Source organism: Calonectris borealis, chromosome 9, assembly GCF_964195595.1.
Source record: "Calonectris borealis chromosome 9, bCalBor7.hap1.2, whole genome shotgun sequence".
In the NCBI taxonomy this organism is placed as follows: Eukaryota; Metazoa; Chordata; class Aves; order Procellariiformes; family Procellariidae; genus Calonectris; species Calonectris borealis.
In genome coordinates this window covers 23,977,205-23,991,081 of record NC_134320.1, presented here as the reverse complement: position 1 = coordinate 23,991,081, position 13,877 = coordinate 23,977,205, and the positions used below count along the sequence as shown (strand labels likewise).

Below are 13,877 nucleotides of genomic sequence, written 5' to 3'. Positions count from 1 at the left end.
CTGGCCCGGAGTGTAGATGATGCTGGTGCCTCGGCAAAGTCATGGGGGCCGGAGGGGAACCAGGGGAAAAACTGGGGAGTAGTTTTTCCCCCATTTGGGAAGGAGCCTGCAGAGCCCCAGGGGAGGGAGGAACTGGCTGCATCGCCTGGCAGTGAGACGAGGGCTGGCTTTGGCATTGCATGAGGGTTGCAAGCTCCAGCATGGGTCACCACCGTGCCTCCTGCTCCTGCAGCCTGTCCCCAACCTCTGCTGAAGCCATACTGCCTGTAGAGCAGCAGGTCTGCAGGTGGTGGTGGATCTACCACTCCTCTGCCAGGTGTCCAAGTGGTCACTCATTTTCCGCATAACACAGTGACTCTGCAGGCTTTAGGACAACAGGGCTGGTGTACCCTGTATTCCTGAGTGTCACCTCACTAGGAACTGGAAATGTGTTTTGCTGTAGCCATTGCAGAGCAGAACAACGAGAAAGGGCCTAAACATGCTCCCATGAGGTGGACAGAGGGATGGGGCAGAACGGTGCTCAGCTCCAACTACAGAGACCACCACAACACCCACAGCGGACGGGTGGAGTCCCGTGGATGTGTGCACCAGACACCCCAGGAAACGCCCCCGGGGTCCACGCTGGGCAGCCGCTGGTGATGCTGCCAAGGACTGACCAGCCCAGAGACGACCTAACGTGGGCCAACTGGCATTAAGCCACATACATGCACAAAAAAGCGATTTTTATTGTTTTGTCCCATAAGACTAATATTCCAAAAGGAAAAGGGGGGGATGTTTGCGGAAATCACATTGTCAAGTACATTATTTTTTTTTCCTCCCCCTTTCGAGGACCGCAATTGTCCTCCTAACTTTGGAGGAAGAGGCAGGGGAGGAAGTTTTGGTGAAAAGCACTTAAACATGACGGCCTGACTCGGCCACGCTGCTCCTGGGAGTTGTAGTCATATCTTCTCCCACCCAAATCGCTTTTTCTGGCACAGCTCCGCAGCAGAGTAATGCTCCCCACGACACAGCGGCAGCTGCAGCCCCATCCCAGCCCTCCCCGCCTGCACGGCCGGGGGACAGTGGGACCCCTGGACTTCAGTTGCTACAAGACAGCCCAGAGGCTGCTCCGGATCCAAACCTTAATCGGGTTTGGCCAGAATATTTCGGTTTTCTTTCACACCCTCCCCCTCTCGCAGAATTCCCATGGAAACAAAAACAAAGCTCTCGCTGTTTGGGTTTTGTTGGGATTTTTTTCCTGCTCTTGATGGGGGGGGGGGTGAATGAAATCGGTAAATGAAAAAATAAGACACAAAAATATAAAAAGAATGTATGGAATAAAACATGAGACGCCACTGCCAGCTTGATCTTCCCTGCAGCAGTGCATCTCCAATCTCTGTCACCCCTTAAGAGCCTCAGGGGACAGAAATGGGCCTCAGAGCTAAAATAATACGTTCTTTCGTGCAAACTTGCTTTTGGGCAGGAAAAATAACCAAACCCAAAGCCTCCCAGCCCTCTCCTCCCCGGCGCATGGTTCCGCAGGTACCTGGATGCCACCGTGTGGCAGCTGCCCCCGGCGGCCCGCGGCGCAGGGGCCGGGGCAGGGCTGCAGGGCACTGCACAGCTTTAAGGAAAAAAGGGGGGGAAAAAAAGAAATAGGAAGTTTTTTTGCAGCGATTCACAAAACTTAAAGGAATGCCAAGCACGTCAGTATATGAAGCACAGAATCTGGAGGAAGGAGAGAGTGCAAACCGTCTCCTTATGGTGTTAAGCTAAGACACACGCTGTCTTTCTATTTAAAGCCCTACAGAAACACGAATGCCAGGTTTGAGTGAGCTCAACGAGTCCATCGGAAAACAATTTGCATGGTCCTCCTTACCACAGGATCTGGGCACCTGGCAGCTTTTAATGCCTTACCATTGCCACACAGCGGGATACGACCCACCTTTACCTGCTGGAGAACTGAAGCCCTGATCTGGAAAGGCATTTAGTTAACCACAGAGACAGTGTGACCTCCCTGGGGTCCAAAGCAGCTTTGGGATGGGGACACCCGGCCACAGGGTGCTCAGCCCTGCTGCCCTCTCCCTTTTCCTTCTGCCTGGGAGCTGATGCTGGGTGCAACCCTGGCTGTGCTGAAGATGAAGGTTTTGCTAGCAACACTGGGTACCCGGGCATGTCCTGCAGGCCAAGCCATGCTGGAAAGGCCAAACTATCCTTCCACCCCTACCAGCACCCCCAAACTGTCTCCTGCCAGGAGGGGGCAAGAAGAAAGCAAGATGCAACCTGGGGCCAGGGTTTGGGGTATGCCTCAGTTTTCCCTCGTCTACCTCAACAGCACTGTTGCTGATGTATTCTAAGATGTAGTTCATTAAATGGTGAATTACACGTTTTATCATTTGTCCATAACGGGTTGTCAAGTCGGTATGTTATTATTGGCAACTGGAAAGGAACTAACTAAAATATTCTTAAAGTATGTAATGAGCACTTGAGTAAGAGTTAAGTAAAGAGAATTTCTTTAGCGAGGAATCTAAGCAAGACACGCTCCACCCATTTTGTGAACAGACAAAGGCTTATATAAGCTGGATGTTACATAAAATCCTAAAATAGGGAGCTGGAAAACTCCCCCACCTTTGGATGGTAGCGCGGCTGCAGCCCACATATACCTGAGCTGACACTGAACTAGCTCTGAGCCAACACGCAGCTGATGGCCAGCCTGGAGCTGGCAGAAGCAAGCAGCACAGACAGACGTGTCCTGCCTGTGCTTACACTCTAGCTTGGGCTACGAGTCCGGATTTGCCCGCACACTTCTCCAGAAAGAGCCTGTACAGTAACACGCTCCAAGCAGCTTCATCATCGCTGGGATGATCGAAGAACATATATCCGTTCTTGTGTTCTCTTGTGTGCCAGGTCAGGCTAAACACCATCTGATCCCAGGGTGCCATCCCAAATGAGTTATAATGGATGCTGAGGAAGGAGTACGCAGATGGGTTATGGGGAAACTTCTCCGGGACTCTCCCTGTCTCCAGGGATTCGCAAGCAAGGGACTTTCCAAGCCAGAAGTGCTCTCTTTGCAATTTTACAGTTCCTGGCAGTTATTTCTTTCAATAATTTGTTCAGTCAGGTTTCGAGTTCACATGAACTTTCAACTTCCGCAATATCATGCAACAAGAAGCACCACAATTTGCCATACCATAATTTATCTGCGGAGAAAAGGGAATCCGTGTCTTGCAAGATCAAGTACTATAGCTAAAAAAGGCAGGCTGTCAGGGGGTACAACCACTTCATCAGGTCTTGTATGCCTGAAAGCCTGTCTGTCTGTCTCTAGACAAATCATCCGCCTCAGTAAAAAAATGCCCTTTTCTCCCTAGACACCTTGCATCCCACCTTAAAATGCACTATTCCAACACTCAGACAATAGATTCAGCCCACACCAATGGTTACTTCCTAGATACAGGTCAAAAAAGTCTCAGAGAAGAGGATTTGCAGTTCTCTTCACAATCCAGGCACCCAATCCTCCTTCTAATGCAGATATCAGATGCAGTTTCACGAGATGTCAGGGATACTTGGGGGAAAAATAGGGGAGAAAGATCTTCAGACATGGGATTGTTGGCCAGGCAGAGCAAAACGTATCAGGAGTTGCGCTCTGGACTACAAGGGTGCTATTCATTACAGTAATCAGTTTGCTCTGCGGTACTTGCAGAAACATGCCAAGGCTGTTATGTGATTCTGCCTGACTGACTTAGCGTTTGTGATTTGCCTAACCTTTGGTCTAAATAAAGGGGAGCTGCACAGAGGGAATTTTGATGCAACTCCCCTGCTTCTAGAGCATCCTCCCTGGCTGCATCCCACAGGCTTCCCTGGGGTTTGTTTTAGGGGAGAGACAGACAGAAGGCAGGCAGGAGGAGAAAACGAAGAAATGAAATGCAAGCTGTCTGGCCCACCAAAAACAAAAAAAAAAAATTCAGAATAGCTTGGCTTTGGTTTCTATCGTGTTATTTATTTTAGTTCAGAATTAAATCCAGATGACATAGATAAGACGGTGGTGACCCCTAGTGCCCTCTCCAGCTGCAGCTTCCACTGTTATTCCCTGTGTTGATATTTGAGCATGAACAGGGGGAAGCAGCAGCACCTTTCAGATTTGTTCTTCATTCAAAGCCTCGCTCTCCCTCCCCTTTCAGAAATAGGATCTAATTTCCGCTCCCTGCTCAAACTCTATCCCTGCGAGGCATTTGCTGCAGCATCCCTTTGTCGCTGTTGTCTGGGAACAAAATTAAACAAATTTACTTGTGTAAGAACTTACTATATTCCATTGACCCTCTCATAGTACATTTATGTTTATAGAAAAGAAAGAAGAACCTATTTTGCTAACTCCAAGCTTGTCAATAGCTAAGAACAGCCATTCAAACTCCTGAGAAGAGACCTTTGTCTTGTATAAAGTGTATTTTGCAGCACCAAGGCGTTGAAAGGAGCGTGTCTTTCCTGTGACAGCCGTCGGTAGGCACCACTTTTTTTTTTTTCCTAGCAATGTCAAAACTCTCTGTTCCTGTGACTCAACCCGCACCAGATGTAACCCGCTCGCTGAGCTGCGGGATGCTCGTCGGGGGCTTTTCCTGCTGTTGTCGTGGGGGAACAACACCTCTTTTAGAAAAATCCTAAGACACCTCCTTGCAGCTTACTTTGGGATGCAGGATTTTCCTCGAGGAAATAGATGATCTTAGCATAAGCCTGAAAGATCTTTAGCTCCCTGATAATGGAGGGCTTTGGGCATCTCCCCTCTTGCACATGCTTCCTGCCCTGCTGGGGTAGGGGTCTATGCCCCACCACCGCCCCGGGTGCGTGGTACCACCCCGATGCACTGCTCTGGGGAACAGGGTTGCACTTTTCATCATTTGGCATCTCAGAATTTCACATATTTAATCGGATCTTGTCACCATCTCCTCAGCCAAAGAAACCACCCGCTGACGGTCCCCACAGCGATGTCTCCATCCTCAAGAGAGCAGCAAACGCCCCTGCGCAGCCTTACGGCCTGCCGCAACTTTGGCTAATGCCTCTGCGGCTCTGTATTTCTTCCTTGCCCCTTGCAGGCAGGCGTCAGCATCGGCGGCCATCACCCCGGCACCCCTCTGGGCCATCACCCCAGGTCCCCAGAGCTGCCACCAATTTGCACCCTCGCCGCGCAAGCCCCGGGAACAGTTTAGCACTTCCCAAACCAAAAGTAACTCCCAGCTCAGTGTCAGGGAGCCCTTCCTGGGGCTGCATTTAACCCCCCCCGGGCTCTGCATGGAGCACAGCAGGGCTCTCCCACCCCACACGCAGCCCAAGCTCGCTCCATCGGCCCCGCTCCCCCGGCAGATACTCACTGTGCCACCCCAGCTGGAAGCGCCATCGCCGCGCAGCCGGCACCTCCTTCCCCTTTCGTCCCCCGCCAGCCCGTTTCTTCACCAGAAACAACTTCCAGGTCTCGGCCAGCCCTTCCTCCCCAACATCGTCTCACTTTCGCCCAGATCCCCCGGTCACTCATCCCCAGACTTCCTTCCCCTAAAGCCTCCAGGCTTGCTGCAACCCTCTCCACCCCCTCAAGCGGGAAAGCACCAGCACCCTTCTCCCCCACCAAGCCCTTTGCTGGCATTTGTACCCGTGACTCAGCCCAGCGCAGGATGGATCAGCCCGAGGCGAGGCTCCTCGATGCCTCTGCAACTTGGGTCTTACTCTTTGCAGGGCTAGGCAGGCCTGCTGTAACCAAAGCGACTGCATTTTTTTCCAGTTTTAGTGCAAGTTCTTTATCTTTTCTAGACATAACATTGTTCTGCTTACGTGCCTACTCTCTGAATCATTTTTCCCTGGTTTTATATCTCTAGGTGCACAGGTTCACTTGTTTAAATGAAAAGCAACAGTTTCTGAGTTGAAGTTCCTCCTAACGTTTTATTTTTAAAGTCGGCTTCAAGGGAAGGATAGGAAGTGTGCCAGTCATTGCATAATTTTATGTAAGTTTTATCTTGAGTAAATCTCGCTTTCTTTTCTTGTATAGCGCTGAGATATCCTGTGCTACCCAGCGTACCACCAACTCTGCCTTGCTCTCGTGTCTCTGGACCCAGCACTGCTCCAACCTTCCCGCTTTATTTTCTTTTTCCCCTCTGTTTTAATTAAGTATATGCAAAAATCTCATCCCCTGAGCCACTGTGTGCTTCTTTCACAATGTTCCATACTGTTTCTCCTGAGTTTCTTTTCCTTGTTAGTTTTAGTAAACACCATTTTCTCTTTATTGCTGTTCTGGCTGCATAGGATCCCACATAGAGAGGGCACGACAATCTCTCTCTCTATAGCACACGTATCTTATCTTTCTATAGGTGCATTTTTTTAAATAGTGTGTTTTTCTCTATATTCTCATTTTTGCTTGGTGCTAGCTCTGTGTATTCCATTTATGCTCTGCATCTAAAACAACTCTGTCAGGCTTACATGTGCCTGTAGCTACTGGCAGTATTAGTTCTGAATATTTTCATTTAAACTCTGGCTTCATTCACTCACACTATTAAAATGCTCAAAATTAGCTCATCACTTCAATTTTTGATTATCACACGAATCAGCTTTTTTACATGCTTTTGCAATATGCTACTTTCCCGGTTCCTCAGGTCCTTGTTTATACTATTGCAAAGTTACTCTTGTGAAGTGAAAATGCTTTCTTGGATGTCACCTGAATGTCGGAATCTGAACCAGGCAAAGCTGGATTTGACACAAATCCAGCCAGTGAAGCAGTCCATCATCAGGTGAACTAGAATCATCATCATTAGAAATACCTTTATTAAAGACTGGAGGTTTTTTCCTTCCGAAGGCTACACTTGTCCAAGGAAACTATAAATCCTGTGGCTTGCCTGACACTGCAGGTCAGACCAGATGATCAACATAGTTTATTCTGGCATTCATACTTAAAAACTTACAAATATCCAGGCAAGCTGCAACCACATCTGGTAGAGAGATGGTCAGACAAGATAAGGGAATTGCTGCTTCTGATCTTAAATGCTCCGAATTCGCCTACGCTCCTGCTGAGACACCCACTTCTCCCACAGCAACTAGTAATGCAGCCGCTTTTACTTTGTTTTCCTTTTTATCGGAGCTCTGTTATAACTTTCAAAACTTTCTTGTGCAAAACTTTGTTAGAAAACTGGCCTAGTACATTTTATACTACTTCACCTCCATCTTCCTGGCGACGGAGAGCCAGTGTTTCACCACGCTTACTCTTGCATTAGTGTCTCCCCAGCTTCTGGCTCACGTAAATCCGAAGATGACTCACTCAGAGGAGTTTGTTCAGTGCTCCGGAGAAGAGGAGACGGTGCCGAGCTGGAGGCAGCTCTCAGACCAGCTCTTTAAGGTGCTCAGGAGCAAGTGCTTCCTCTGAAGTCCCCGTGCTGGGGCCATGCAGCTTAACCGCCAGGATGGCTCTGTCCCCTCCTGCCACCGCCCCGTCTCCTGCGCGATGCTGCGCACACCATCTCGCCGGTAGCCCACGGGCAGGGTGGCCGGAGGAAAGAGGATTTTTATGTCGTGGCCCATTGGATGGATCGCAACAGGAAAAAAAAACGGGGTTGAACGAATCATGAAAGTTTCAAGACACCATGAGCTGGAAAAACCCACGGGCCCTGCAGGGGAGGCAGAAGGAGCGGCAGCCGGCAGAGCCGAATGCAGTGGTCTGAGGGGACCAGCAAGTCCCCCAGAGAAGGACCAGACACCCCGCGGCACCGCACAGCAAAGGCGTGCAGGCGCACGGGAGGAATCATAGAATCATAGAGTCATTAAGGTTGGAAAAGACCTCTAAAATCATTGAGTCCAACCGTCAGCTCGACACCACCATGCCCACTACACCATGTCCCTAAGCGCCTCATCTACACGTCTTTTAAATACTTCCAGGGATGGTGACTCCACCACTTCCCTGGGCAGCCTGTTCCAAGGCCTGACCACTCTTTCAGTAAAGAAATTTCTCCTAATGTCCAGCCTAAACCTCCCTTGGTACAACTTGAGGCCATTTCCTCTCGTCCTATCGCTGTTACTTGGGAGAAGAGACCAACACCCACCTCACTACAACCTCCTTTCAGGTAGTTGTAGAGCGCGATGAGGTCTCCCCTCAGCCTCCTCCTCTCCAGGCTAAACAACCCCAGTTCCCTCAGCCGCTCCTCATCAGACTTGTGCTCCAGGCCCTTCACCAGCTTCGTTCCCTTCTCTGGACACGCTCCAGCACCTCCATGTCCTTCTTGTGGTGAGGGGCCCAAAACTGAACACAGGATTCGAGGTGCGGCCTCACCAGTGCCGAGGAAACAACCGCCCCCCAACAGAAGGCACACTGGAAAAGTTTTATTTTTCCTTCAGAAAATCTATCAGGAAGCATAAAGCTAGTCTCAAAAAAGTTATTTTACTCTTTGACAAGCAAGCATGCAAAAAGACAATAAGAAATGCTATGCACTGCCTTTCCAGAGTTTAAACCAAACTCAAAGCTGCCATCAGTCCCAGTTCCCCAGTACTCTGCTCCCAGTTTGCTCAAGCCCTCCACCAAAACCAGCAGCATAATTCTCTATTCCTCTTTTTTTTTTTCATACTCCCAGTCATTTTGCACAGTCCAAGTAAAACATGTAAAACCAGGCTTTGCCATAAGATGAAAACTGAAATAAGGAAGAACAACGGGGGAAAAAAAAACAATTAAAGAAACACAAAACTGTGCATACAAACCCCCAGCAGAGTCCATGCAATCGTTTCTATTTATACTCACCAACACGTGAGCTGCACAGACCTCCGAAGAGCACTGCTGGGCGTATATGCTCACCTTCCTTTAATTCCGTCCATAAATCTGGGAAGACCAGAATATTACAAATCACTGCGTGCTCAGCAGACAGAGATACCCAAGTGTACAATACAGGATGAGTCGCCTTCACATGGAAGTCTTCTTCAAGGAAATAACTGGACACAAGTGTTTACCTGAGGTTTGGGATCAGCGTGCTGAGCAGCACGGTATTTACCTACGTGTACCGCAACGCCCATTTGCCTGGCTAATCCATCAGCTCCTCTTTCAACAGAGGAAAATGTTAAAGAAAAAGCATTAAAAATTTTTGCATTTCGTATGGTTTTTGCACTCTCTCAGCTGACAATCAGTGTCCCATTATAGATTTCTGAAAATTATTAACACACATATAAAGAACACTAACAAACAGAGCAACCAGTGGCATGCAGAGGTGTCAGTCGTTATTAAACCTTTAAATGAAAGTGGCTGTGAAGTGCCAAATTACCCTGTTTTACCCTCTGTCACACTTACTGAGGGAACGTAAACCTAAACCAGAACCGGTTCTTCAGCAATTTAATTATAAATATCACATACAGCCACCTGTAAAACACACCCAGAGACGGGCCGCTTGGTTTTTAGTTCCTTTATTTCTGAACTTACTTCGTTTTTTTACCTTTCTGCCAGTCCCTAACGGATACCTGGCTACCCAGTTATCTCAGGTCAGCTGGAGGAAGGTCATGGTTGGGGGTTCTCTGGCTCTCCCCCACGTAGATGAATGACACGAGTGCGAGGTGTTTGGTCGGCCTCTGCTCCACAGCTGCAGCCCCCATTTCCAGCTGAGGACACCGGAGGTTTCTGTGCTCATACAAGAAGAGCTGGCATTTTTTTGGGGTCACGGCATCATCACTGGCATCTCTCCAGGCAGATCCGTATGCAAACAACCAGCATTTACTTGGAATTTGCATTAACGTTAAACCAAAAAGCTGCTTCGGAAGACACCTGTTTCCCAGTCCTCGGGTTTTCCCAGTAACCAAACATCTCCAGGCTGGTTTATGTGAATGAAGGTTGCAGCTAGGCATGAGTCAGCGCTGCACGTCTGTATTTAGTATTGACTTAAGTAGCTGTGAGCAAACTGCCCATCCCAGCTCCAAACACCCTTATCTCTTGCCAGCACCGTTCCTTCTGCATTTAAAGCAAAACCACGCTCTGGAGTCAGGAATGGAGTTAAGCTGACGAAGGAGAGGACAATTTCACATCACTTTCTCCAGCTGTTGGTGGAATTCCCAAAATTAAACCTCGTGCCAACGAATGCCCCACTGAGCCAGCCCCAGCAAACTCCCACTCCAGCCAGCTGGCACTTACCTGGATCTGACCTAAATTCACTGCAAAGTCCCCAGAAACAATATGACACGCCGTGCTCGGATGTTAATCCGTCGGACACAGCCTGCGGCGTGAAATTCCAGCACCGCACTGTAAATGCAGCTATTTCTGGAGCCCTTCTGGAGCCTGCAGAGAGGACCGTACCGCCTTGGCAGTTGACCCACAAGATGGGTGAAGTTAAGAGATAAGCGGGTGAAGATACGCCAGCAGCAGCACGGGATCGCCCATCGCCGCTCCAGCTCCGAGGCGCTTCCTCTTTCCGACGTCACTTTAATGTTACACTTTCAGACCAAAAAGCAAGCAGCTCATGGCCTTTTTTTTCTTCTTTTTTTAATAACTAGTTCATTTGTATTGTTTTCAAGGTAGGAAGAAGTGACTTTTTATCTCAAAGCAGTGGGAAAAAAATTGTATAACGTTCTTGCATCTAATGGTATAAAATGGAAAGGAAAAATCCCCTGCAGTTTTCAGAAAAGCAGGCAAAACTAGGACTCTGGCCAGCCACTTTCATCATCATTTTTAACAGATCTGTGCCGTGAGGGTATTCACACTACTTTAAAAGTGGGTGAACAGAGGTAGGGAAGTGAGGGACTGCACGGTGACGGCAGAGGAAAAGGTGCTTCAGGACTGCAAGTTCTGGCTCAAAACACCCGGCCCCCCGGTACAGCGTGCTCATCCAGTACGAAACCACTCGCCTATTTCAAATTTGCTAAAATATCTTGACAGGGTAGCTCTGCTTTTCTTCTGCTGCCCATCTGGTCCCGGGGGAGCCGTGCATATAGAGCATCCCACAGGGGACATGGCCGGCCCTGGGAGGCTTTCTAAGAATAAACTGGGGAGGGAGCACACTCCTTCCCCATAACCATCAAGCAAGATGGTTGTGGCATATTTAGGTGTCCAAATACTGATTTTCTTGCAAACAGCCCTGCTTGCACGGCCGCTCCGGGTGGGGGTCCTACCGCTCACCTGCATTTCCCTGGGTGCACCTCACCCAGCCATCACATGCCATGGTGCGCAGCTACTTCTAGCCAGCTGGCTGATTATTTCATATGAATACTCAGCATCACGTACGATGTTCACTGAAATGACACCCCTGGAGGGACTGCAGCCATCCCACCGGGGGGGGAGTGAGTGAGCGGCTGGGTGGGGCTTAGCTGCCGGCTGGATTAAACCACGACAGCACCCCAAGTCCCACTGCATTTTTAAAGCACTGAAGAAATGATGCTGCTCATTACCCAACTCCTTTGGCTTGCTGGAAACCGAGCCTAAGCTTTCTGCACTGCAAATGCCAGCCTCAGACCTTTTAAGCTGCCGATGATGTACTCCGCTATCTGCTTTTCGGGAGGCTCCTCATGACTCCAGACGCAGTCCTGAGCTTTCAGCGTTTTGAAAAACAGACTTCAGAAGGATGTCATAAAAGCAACACCTTTGATTTCTGATTGCAAAAACCAGAGATCACTTCAGGAGATTACAGCCCCTGCACAAATAGATTTGTTTAGGGTGGTACCACTAGTAATGACTTTACTGACTGACACAGTGCTCGCACAGCAATAGTCTGGGCAAGGACTGGTTTTAATTAGGAGCACTAAGACTTGTTAAGTGACCAAGTATGGTACTGAGTCACATCACATGAAACAGTACGGAGACTGCTTAGGGGCATGGAGTTAAGTCCTTCCTCTTAAAATCTTTCCTAAGACTGTTCCCCTGGGAGGAGGAAGCCAGCGAGGCGCTTGGCATTGCAGCACGCCGTCCAAGCGGGTACCACAAACATGTCTGATCAGAGGCTAAAGAAGAGGATTTTGTGCACTCCTAAGAACAGACATGCTGAAATATTACTTTCGTGGAGAGGCTGAGGAGGGCATTCCTTCCATTCTCACGCAGTCCTTAAAGCACTTCGTTTAACAGTGGCCAGCCCTTTAAACACCACGCTTTTGCTTGGGATTTTGTAGCTCTATATAAGTGGAAGCAGTGCCTTCAGACAGTGACCTTACGATGCTCTCCCCCTGACTTTGCACGGAGCTCTGAAGGAGCGGAGGCTGTGCTGAGACGGACCTGCCTCTCCCCGGGCAGGCTCCCCTCCTGCCCAGCCTGCCCGCGCGGGGCAGCCTGCTCCAGGAGGCCTCGTCCCTTCCTCGGGCATCGCTGCGTAGGGAGGAGGAAGCCTTTCGAAAGATGCGGCAGAGCCAGCGGGCCTCAGTTCCTGGTTTGGGGGAAGATAAGGTGTCTTCTGGGAATTGTAGTTCTCAGGAAACACGAATTTGCAGCCTTGCTCGAAAGGCGAGCCAGGAAAGCCAGCAGCCTGCCACCGTTTCCATTGCTCTGGTGCAAGGGAAAATGTGTTGAAATTAAGAGAGGGAAATTTTTACAGGCAACTCTGCTCGGAAATTAGCAGACTGCAGTAGGAAAACTCAAATGTGCTTAGGAGAATTAGACACCAAGGAAGAAACTCTCTTTGCCTTGACGAGAATCGGAAAGGGGAGGTATTTCTTGGACTCTGCAGTCAAAGGGAAACTAGCCTTGGGGTTCACTAGGAAGTATAAAGGCTGCTTGAGGAGGGAGCATTGGCCAGGCAGAGAACCAGGCACAGCTAAGCCCTCATGGCTTAAGGGGGATGAAAATACCCTGGCAGAATTGAAGAAAGTCGCTTTGCAAACAGGAGAGTTTGGACCCCAACCTCCACCTGCCCAGCGGCGGCGAAGAGCTCCTCCGCCTGCTGCTTTTGCCTAAGGATGAGGCTTCGGGGCAACGCGCGCTGCAGAGCTGTTAAAGAGGAACTGCAGATACTGCTAAAACAAGAACCTGTTGATATGAACTACGAATTACTGACAAAAAGTGTACAGCAGTTGTTTGTGGTTTACATAAGTTACCGCAGTGTCTGTACGCTGACAGAGGCGGAGGAAGTGTTTCTAAGGACGACTGTGAAGAACTGAACACAGCACAGGAGTCAGGCGGATAAATCAAAGAGCGGACACTACGTTTGCCCAAAGCTTCAAATATTATGTTTGGGAAAGTGGTTTATATTCTTATTCTGGAAAAGCCTATTATGTCCTTGTTTGTAAGAAGAAATGCTGTCCTCTGGCTGTGCAAAATTCAGTACAATATCTTCTCTGGAAAGTCTGAATGCATTACCTAAAAGTCAGTGGGTGAATAACCACCTTTCATTACCTTGCTCAAACTCACCTGCGCAGCCACCAGCCCTGCAAACCCCGAGCCTTTGGTCCATGCCTGGTCCTAGCCCTGTGCTATAGAGGTCCCAGCAGGACTGGGTTCTTGCTGGAAAGCCCTATTTATGTGCAAGCAACTGAGCTGTGGAGGTCTCGGTTTCGTTGCTGACCTTGGTTAGCGTGTGGCTGCTGCAGCGCGTCCTCTGCAGCCTCTCCGCGCTTGGTTGGAGGGCTCTGTACACGCGGAGCTGCTTGAGAAACTGCCATTACTTCCCCCGCTCTCCTGGTTTGGGGTACAGCATCCATGGGAGCATCGCACTTACAAACTGAACACTAAATAACTGGAAATAATAACTAGTGAAGACATTTATGAGCTGAGTGGGGCCCTAGGACAATAAAGGGTGGTTGATGGTAGCTCATTCGTTACCACCAGCTCATATTGGCAGTAAAGCTGACACCAGCAGTCGGAATCACAGCCTTACGAAGACCTCTTAGACATTATTTTCCACTTCTACGAATTTAATTGACTCTTTTTCCCCTTAAGCAGCAAAACACAAAAATATTTTTCTAGGTAATATAGCCATTTTCTAGTT

General features: G+C 49.1%; 1 protein-coding gene across 3 annotated transcripts in view; it reads right to left on the bottom strand.

Moving 5' to 3' along the window:
* The window catches only part of PLD1 (phospholipase D1), a 77,193-nt gene extending 66,893 nt beyond the window's left edge, over window positions 1-10,300 (bottom strand). Inside the window, exons 1-3 of one of the 3 annotated variants that reach the window (XM_075157395.1) lie at window positions 10,106-10,195; window positions 9,417-10,011; window positions 8,735-8,812 (exon numbers count right to left, since the gene is read on the bottom strand). The gene's annotated coding sequence lies outside the window, so the exon portion shown is untranslated. Of the gene's footprint in view, window positions 1-8,734; window positions 8,813-9,416; window positions 10,012-10,105 lie in introns of all 3 variants that reach the window. The other 2 variants (XM_075157394.1, XM_075157397.1) reach the window with 2 other exon arrangements.
* Window positions 10,301-13,877: the final 3,577 nt, after the last annotated feature.